Source organism: Oryzias latipes, chromosome 6, assembly GCF_053564925.1.
Source record: "Oryzias latipes strain Hd-rR chromosome 6, Olatipes_Hd-rR_3.1".
Lineage (NCBI taxonomy): Eukaryota > Metazoa > Chordata > Actinopteri > Beloniformes > Adrianichthyidae > Oryzias > Oryzias latipes.
Window position 1 is genome coordinate 22,911,826 of NC_136242.1, and position 9,690 is coordinate 22,921,515.

Below are 9,690 nucleotides of genomic sequence, written 5' to 3' on the forward strand. Positions count from 1 at the left end.
AATCTCACCTGCGGCTCAGAAACCTCACATTTAACAACTTAAAACGTGTGCCACCAAATTATGTGCCAGGTTCGGAGTTTGCTTGGGAGGAAAACTTATTTTTAATATGCTTGTTCAAATTTCTGGCTAGCAAATGAACAAACATGTACATTTAGTACACAAGTTTCAGAAACATTTGCCTCTTTTTTTAGAGTTATACATTTAAAAAAAGCATGTTGGTGGAAGGAATCTCTTCATAGAAAATGACCTCAAGAACAGTGTAGGAGGTTTTAGGCATGTGGGAGTACTGACAGCTTAACAATAAATGCCTTTTAGTTACATTATAAAAAGTCCAGCATCCAGTGAGACTTTCATTATGAAACTACATGAGGTCTCACAAGGATGCAGACAACTGATTTATTTGGAATATTGTATCTCCCATACCATACGTGGCATAATAGAACAGGGTGATGTTGTTGTTATTACCATATGGATATGCTCTGTGTATTTGATCAGTTGTAAAATAGATCATCTGGACAGCACTTTGATGGCAACATTGTGCGAGATGACATCTCGTAATAACAGTTCCATTTCATTGTAAGATATGGATTTTGGTAATAAAAAAGAAACTGACCTGATCTGGTTGAAAATGTTTCTTATAGAATACACAGGAGGCAACATTTTAATAAATGGATTTTCTGCTTAACTAACTTAAGGGAGAATTGTGTCCAAACATCCAAACAATGTATCCCTCAGAGTAAACAACAGCAACTCTTTTTCTAGTTTATATTGTGAAGTTAATCAACTTTCAAAACGTTCAAAAGGATTCTGAGTTCCATTCTTTTTCTTTTTAACCTGCATAAACCTGGATAGGGATAATCATAACAAACTAACATTATAACTTAAAATAGAGCTGTTTAGAATAATTTGTTCATGTGATATTTTCAATACTTGCATGTTTGCCTTTTTTAAGGTAATTATTCTCTTTTTTTAAATCTGGAGATATATCTTTAAAAATCTGTTCATGAATGTACTAGGCAATATGCAATCTGCTGGGACTGTCGTTTATTCCACAGGGCTCAAAGCGTCACTAGTGAACAGAAGACAGATACTGTGGGTGGGTGGGGAAGGTTAAGGTGTTGCAGCAGTTTTTAATTGCTTGTATCACAAGAATAAACCTCTAATTGATTGGAAAAATTTCATTGCCATTTTGCCTGTTAAATTAAACTGAATATTGGGTTCTTGTTCAACACAGCAAGGTGATGTAGGCTAATTGGACCACATGAGGGAGATGCAAACACCCTCTGACAAAAAGGTTTACAGCTAATAGCCAAATATCCCCAAATTGCATACGTGTGTCGTCAGAAGTAAATGTGGTTCCTTAAAGATTTTTTCAATTTGCATTTATTTATTTCATCTGTTTTTGTGAATTATTCCTATATGAATTTCTGTTTATTTTAACAATTTTGACTTTATTTGTTTGCACTTTTGAATCCATGTCTTGTCTGCTTGAACTAAAAATATAAAATTAAGAACATCATTTTTTCTTCTCATTTGACACACTTTAGAGTTGACCAAACTGCATAGTGCCATACCCCTGTGCGAGAATTGACCCGTACGGGTGCTGTGGGTATTTGGGTTGGCCGTGATCATCGGAGAGAAGAGGGCTACATCCTAAGAGGAGCACAGGTGTGTCTTGTAGTTTCCTTGAGGCTTGTGTGGCCACCTTAAGGGACGTCATGAAAATGAAACGCATAATTGTTGTGTGTGTGCTAAGAGTATTGTGAAGTATTTGTAAGGAAATTATAAGTTACGCACATAGTTACATACAGGTGATGTTATCAAATGTGCCCTTTACCCAGAACTCCAGTCGATGGTAAGCTGCATCGCTGGCTCCTTACTGACAGTGTGCAAAGGCTGCAAGCACAAGGTGTGTACGTTACATGTAAGGATTCCCAAACAAATTGTCTGATTTCCTAGTTTTTAACACACAAGATGCATGCAAGGGACGCACAAGGAGTGCACGCCTTTCCCTTGAACAGCACCAACGGGCTACCTACGCAGTGTGCTGGGTTTAGGGAGGTTAAAAAAGAAGACAAATCTGTACAACACACCTGTATATCACCATCTGTCCCCTAACCCTTACGTGTTAATTGTGCACTACAACTTGAGGCCTGCAGTATACCTGTAGAATAAGTATGCATAAAGATTTTCGCTTTGCAGGCTCACTGTTATCTACAATAGTAAGATTTTGTGTGGGCCACCTGCAGATGTACCCATTTTGCACCTGCAGACAGCCCATATCCATCACTAAGGGTAGTTGTGACTTAGGCAATAAAAACAGTTCCTTTTATCCAGGCAGAGAAAGTCATCTTATTTAGTCTGCACAATGTTCAATGAGCTTTCACGCCTGACCAAAGCAAGCTAACCATCTGAGACAGAAACTGATGCTTAGAACTCCTAATAATGTGAAAGCACCCCCAATGGAATATCAACATGGTCATGCTTTGAGAAGCTGTATTTTACACAGTAAAATGACTCAATCTTCAAAATTGCAGGTGTTTTACTGCCAAAAATATACTTACCTATGCCAATGGAAGAAGGCTTGAACAAATCTGTCAGCTTGACAACATTTGTGCAAAATTAACAGACATCTATACCCATGTCTTATGCATTTACATTGCATTTTCATTTACAATGATATCTATTCATTCTATTTCTAACTCAATTAGGGGATCCAGATGTGTCCTGAAGTCTGCAAGCCTGTTATGCAATCTGTGACCACGTCTATAGAGAGTTAACCGTCATGGCAAATGTAATTAACATTATACCAACCAGTTCAATCCCCACCACAGCTGGGTTCTTACCCAATAAGGTTGGACATCGCAGTCAAGTGTTCTTGACATCTTTTTTCAAGTACATTTGGCACCCGAACTGACGAATGTCAATTTAGACAAAAGCAGGCACACAAACAAAATGTTCATCATGAGACATAAAAGTGGCAATGGTGAAATAACTATTGTAAGCTCTGGAAGATGTGCATTTGTGAAAGAATATTGGAACAATTTGAATCGATGCGTCATTTTGTGGCCTTACAGCTGGAGGCCAGCGAAGCAAAATAAATAAATAAATTAAGCTCGACAGGGCAAATATGTGTTTCAGTGTGCATCTGTGCATGTTTATCAAGCTGCCTGTGACCATATTACTCATAGCTCCGCCCTTATCTTGGCTACACAGAGAAACCTCTGGACTTTGGGGTCAATTTTAGTAGCTGGGATTTTCTTCATTTCATCCTTCATTTTTGCTCATGTTTGGTCTCTTTCAGCCATGACCCTTAAAGCCCCCTTCCCCACTAAAGATGACAGACCCTGATCAAATGAGACAGCATGTCAGCCCCTTCACAGGCCATGGGGAATTGTCACAGCTTGTGAAATTATTTGAGAGCAGGATTGAGAATGAAAGCTAACACATTGATAGTTAGAGATATGCGTAAGCATGTGTGTGCATCAGGATAGAAAATTGAAAAGTCCAGAGATGAAAAGATTTTGTCTGTCTGCCACATGATGTCAAAATGTTGGGCAAGCACAAGAGGGAAAATTTGAGGAAGGCTATCTCTAGAACGAAACCTGACTCTGCCACAGACTTTTGCTAGCTAATTTAATTCATGAAAAACCAGTCTTCCTTTCTATTCATTTACATAGATTGTTTTTTAACTACTTAACTGTGCTAGTTTTTGATAACGCACTATAATCATTTCACTGATTTTTTATTTGAATTTTAATTTGAAATGGTTTATTTCAAGTAATCAAATAAGAATAATACACAACAATACAATCATCAGTTATACATTCATACAATGACAAATCAAACTTAGGATAATTAGACATATTAATAAATATTGCTTGAAAGGGAGTGGAAGGAAGCAAACTCATATAATCCCACCCCGTTATACCGTAACCATTTTATTATATGATTTATCATTATCCGGTTCCCAGCTTTTATCAGACAAAATTAAGAATCCTGAAGTATCAATAAAGCACATGACAAAGATGAATTACTAAAATTATTATGTAAAAAATAACTTTTAGGAATTAACACAGCAAATGCAGATCATTTATCCAAAATATATGCAGATTATTTTACTTATAAAATTCATGTATATGATTAAAAAAATAATACTATATCAGTGAAATAAACATAACACTGTTTAAAAAATTTTCTTAGCAAAATTAGATCAAGTATCTAAAGTTAAAATATGTGCAAAATTATGTTACATTAGGAAAAACCATGAATCAATTTTTCAATTTTTGGAGCAAGTGAAGTAATATCATTAGAAATAAATCAATGTAACCATTTTCAATACTTGATTAATCTTTTTTTTATATATAATAAGGTAATGCTGTGAAGTAATAATAAAAAAAAGGGTCCATAATCTGTTGAATGACCAAGGTTGGTATTCCTTCTTCTGCTGAATAACAGCCGTTCTTCTGTGTTTATAATAATTATTATTTTCCCCTTCTTCTACAGCAGGAATGTTCCAGAGGAAAAAAAGACTGCAAAGGTGGGCTTGTAAAGCTCAATGAGATGTGTCAGTTTGATATGGAAAGAAAACTTTATCAGTGTAGTAGAGAAAATAGAATTCACATTTTGACTCAGTATTGAAAGTATATACCACATTGTTGTTAATTTGCCAACTTTGTGACTTTTTGTGTATCTTTTCAGACCCCTTTTAGCAAGTGTTTTACATAAAAGCAACTAGCAACAGATTTAGCAACTTTTTTGGTTGTCATGGAGGCTTTTTGTGAAGGAAGTGAAATCACCCACAGCAGCAGCAGTTGTTAGCCAAACAAAAAAAAAATCAAAATCATTCAGTTAAAACGATGCATGGAAGTCATTTTTATTGGACTGTGACACTTTGCAGTTTCACCCTTAGTAGGTTATAATTTTGTGTTTTACTTTATTTATTTTTTTAATCTTACACTTTTCAGTTTCTTTATTTATCAAAAAAATTGTATCTATGTAGAACCAAGTTAACAGTTTAATGGAGATATATGTTAGCAAAGATTTAAATTGAATTTAAATCTGTAATTAAAAGGGTCCTTAAATTTAAAATGTGAAAAATTAGACAGTATGCATACAACTATTATGGACACAAATAGACATGATGAATCATTTTGCTCTCAAGGCATTGTGGCCCATCTAATAGACAAAACTTTACATGCTGGTACATGTGCACGTGTGTTTGCAGACAGAGACACTTATACACACACATAGCCACTCTACAAAGGCCTTGAAAAGCTAGATAAAGTGGTTAGGCTAGGGCCAGATTAATAATATATGACAGGGACAGCAGTGCTGAGCTCATTTCATTAAAAATATACAACCTCAGTCAGGAGTATGGTGTCAAAATGAAACATAATCTCAGAAACAAAAAACGTCTTTCATGCAAAGAGGCAATACAAACGGGAGAAAACATGATAAGTACTTATGATTTGTTTCAGTGTGTGCTGATAAAAAGATGCTCTTGATATCTAAAAACAGGGCACGTTGGTATTTTGTTGTCTGGTGGTTGGGAAAATATTTTATGCCCTGCTCTGCTAAATATGTAAAGAAGCTGCAATGTGTAAACACAATATTGAGTGAAGGGATTTGCATCTTAGTACCATTCATGTCAATATTTGTTGCTAAAAAAATTAAGATTTATTTTAAGGAAAACATATTCAACAACAACATTATACACTCAAAAAAAGTCATAGCATGTATGTTTTGTTAAGGTACAATGCCTGATTCAAGGCAAGCATATTACTATCACTGTTACAAGTACAGTCATATTTATAGTTTTTGATACAATCTGTACTTCTTAAAAATGAAAGTAATTGGTTTTTACTTTTATTTGTAATACATACAAAGACTGTTTTCTATAAGTCCATTGAAGCATGCTTCTTAGTTCAATATTTCATACAAAATGGCATAGGAGAGTTCTTCATATTTAATGATCTAAAAGGCTCTGAACACAGAACCCTGAGTTTTTATGATACTTGGTTTTGGATTTTATTACTTTTTATCTTCTTGTCATTGAGCCAATTTAGAGTACTGTGTATTTCCTGTGGAAGAGCATAAGAGAAAAGGAAAATAACACATTCTCAAAAATAAAACATTTCTGCAAATGATCTCTGTGTTTGACAGGTACTAACTTTTTTAGAAACACAAAGGGGGAAGGAAGGTGATTTAAGTGACTTTGAAAGTGGCATGGTTGTTGGTGCTAGACGGGCTCCTCTTAGTATTTCAGAAACTGCTGATCTACTGGGAATTTCACCCAAAACCATCTCTAAGGTTTACAGAAATTATCAGAAAAAGAGAAAATATCCAGAAAGCAGCGGTTCTGTTGGCGGAAATGACTTGTTTATGCCAGAGGTCAGAGGAGAATGGCCAGACTGGTTGGAGCTAATAGAAAGACAACAGGAACTCAAATAACCACTGGTTATAACCGAGGTCTGCAGAAGAGCATCTCTGAACGCAAAACACATCCAACCGGGTGTTGTTTTCGTCAGTTTAAAAACCTTGCTGTGGATGGGCCACAGCAGCAGAAGACCACACCAGGTGCCACTCCTGTCAGATGAGATCAGGAAACTAAGGCTACAATTCACACAGGCTCACTAGAAGATTGGAAAAATGTTGCCTGGACTGATGAATCTCCATGTCTGCCTTGACATTTGGATGGGACGGTCAGTAGGTGTCAAGTGGTGTCAATAGAGCACCTTTGGGATGTGGCATCATGGATGTGCAGTCGACAAATCTGCAGCAACTGTGTGATGCTATCATGTCAATACGGACCAAACTCTCTGAGGAATTTTTCCAGTACTTTGTGTGAATTAATGCCACCACGCCTTAAGGCAGTTCTGATGGCAAAAGGGGATCCAACCCATTATTAGCAAGGTGTATCTATTAAAGTGGCTGGCAACTGTATACGTTTAATGCTAACTAGCTTTTATGATGTGGTTTTTCATTGAAGGGATATTTGATGTCATACAAGGAAAACTGATATTTGATTTCAAATCCAGATGCACTTCAGTGACTCAGAGAAAACAAACTTTTGTAGAAAAAATGAAAAATAAAGCTGTAGCAAGTCAATAAATACTGTGCACTGATGCAGCTAACCCATCTTGAATAGTTCACTCTCAAATATTAGGTTTCAGAGAGTTATCATCGGTTGTCTGTAGGATTTTGCAACTTTAAAAAGGACAAATGGCTTGATTCTTCAGGAGCCATTGTGCTTTTTAAGTAGGTGAGTGTATTCTGTTCTAGCTATGGAAGTTAACAGTGTTTGTAAATCAATAAAAAGCCTAATATGTTGTTGTGTTAGGCATAAAGCCCTTTCCTCAGGGGTATCTAAAGAGCAATTGACGACCCTTCATGATGTGCTGTCATCGTCCACTGAGCTCAACCGAAGAGTCAATACAGGGCAAACAGCTTTCGTGCCTTCATTGTGTTTCAATGGTTCCCATAGGAATAAAAAATAAAAGTGCATGAACAATCCACTCTCAGATGATTGCTGTGTCTTCATGTTCCAATGTGGAGCAAATTTAGGCAATTTTCAGAGACCAGTGGCCTGTAGTGTATAACCTCTCAGGATTAAAACACTGGGGCAGCTAGAGAGCATGGCCTCTTCTTAAGTGGAAAAGACAACACACACAAACACAGTTTCACACTGGTGGCATAAACTAACAAAATAAATAAATAAATAAAAAACACAACCACTGTCTATAATGCTATGGAGTTCTTTTTTGAGACCCCAATAATAAATCTATCAATTATATGGAACTTATTTGGAGAGTGTAAGGCTTGGGGTGCTGGACTTGTTAAACAAAAAAGAACAAAATGTGTGCAAAATGTTTATATCGTCTAAAGAAGCTGAAAAAAAGAAATTATTTCGTTTCAGGTGTCTTGATGTTAAATCTGACAAAACTGAACATCTAATTTCAAAGTTGCTTAAATTAAAAAAAATTCACATGTACTGTTTTATAATTGATAATACTAGTGTTTTGATCCTGAGAAGCACCTGCATTTGGACAAATGTGGAGAATTTTATGTTGTTGAAATGTATGTAACCTGTTCACTGAGGTACTCTTGTTTTTCAACTAAATAATTAATTCATTGTCCATCTTTGTATCGACAGCAACATCTTTTTTGCTCCTTTTCTGACTTATCTTGGGGTGCAAAGTTTGCCTTTCATTGCACAAGCTGTTCTTGTCTAATCTCTAGCCCATTTCAAGATAAGGAAACAGTTTAATACGAACAAATTACTACAGCAAATATGACAAATGAGCATTTTCAAATTTTTAACTGACAAAAAACAACAGCATCATTATATAATGTGTGACAATAAATAAGCTTTATTTTATTTTTGTGACTGTGTTTTGTTTCATGTGAAAAATCATTAAAGTCGTGGTTGGAAGGCATGCCTACCCTACATAGTCTATCCATACATCTATTTATGGAGGGCCTCTAAGGTTGCTTGGGTGCATTCCTGTTGAACAAACCCCTCCATCATATCATGTATTTTTAACGCTGAAACCAATCAAACTTACACATCTTTAACAGACTCAAAAATGTGCACTCCTTTGCTAAATAACTGACACATTACATGAAAAAGTGTGTGGGTGAATGATTTTATTTTCAAGTGTTCATATTGGCATTTCGGTTTTGCACTTATGTTCTTTTTTTGTAACAGTCTATTATCCAAAGACAACTTTTTAGATACACTAAAAATGAGCTTCTGAGAATGATGTCATTGTCAACAAAATGTTATCGGTGTGAAAAAGAAAACCTTAGTTATACAGTTTATGGGTATCATTTGTTTACAATGAAATCATTTCATTATCTATGCCCTACAGTGAACCAAAATGAGAAAACTGTTATTGACAAATATTCAGCTTTTCTTTTTCACACTTTTTTTATATTTCTATTTTAGCTAAAGCCAAAATGTGTGATGGCTTTCTTCTGCCTGCCAGGCTTCTTGTCTATCCCCAACAGCCACAAAGTTTTTCTCATCATCTACTGATAAAAATAAATGAAACAAATTTATTATTTCAGTTCCCAATTCAATAAATTCATACAATACAAAGCAATTTTTTTGTTCAATCTGGACCGCCTGGCAGAGCTGTTGTTGTAATCAGTCTTATCACTCACACCTGCTCTGTGGTTATTTGGTTATTTTTGTCAGAACTGGGGATTACATTTTGTTTTTGGATTTTAACTCTGATGCCTCTCTGTTGTTGTAGAGTCAAATAGATTGATTTTCTTTATTTTTCCTTTGGATGCACACTGTTGCAAATGAAGGCTTGTGGGGAGTGGAGATTTTGAATCGTACCCGATAAAACAAATGACTTTCCCTGACCCTCATTTTCTTTTGTTTTTAATCACACTGTTAGAATATTTTGAGCAGACCAGAAACAGGTAAACCAAATAAAAACTGTCAGTTAATTTAATTTTTTTCAATTGACTTCTGTTCTGCCACATCTAATATTTCTGCAATACAATGTCAGAGGCTAAAATGCTAAAGAGCACAGAAAATGACAGGCTGGTTAAAGGTATTTCAGCTGTCTCAGTGCAAATTGTAAAGAAATTGGCTGTTGTAAGAACATTGCAAGTTTTGTAATCCTAGAAAGCCTTTGCGCATGTATTTTAAAAACTGAAGCAGATTCCTCTGGA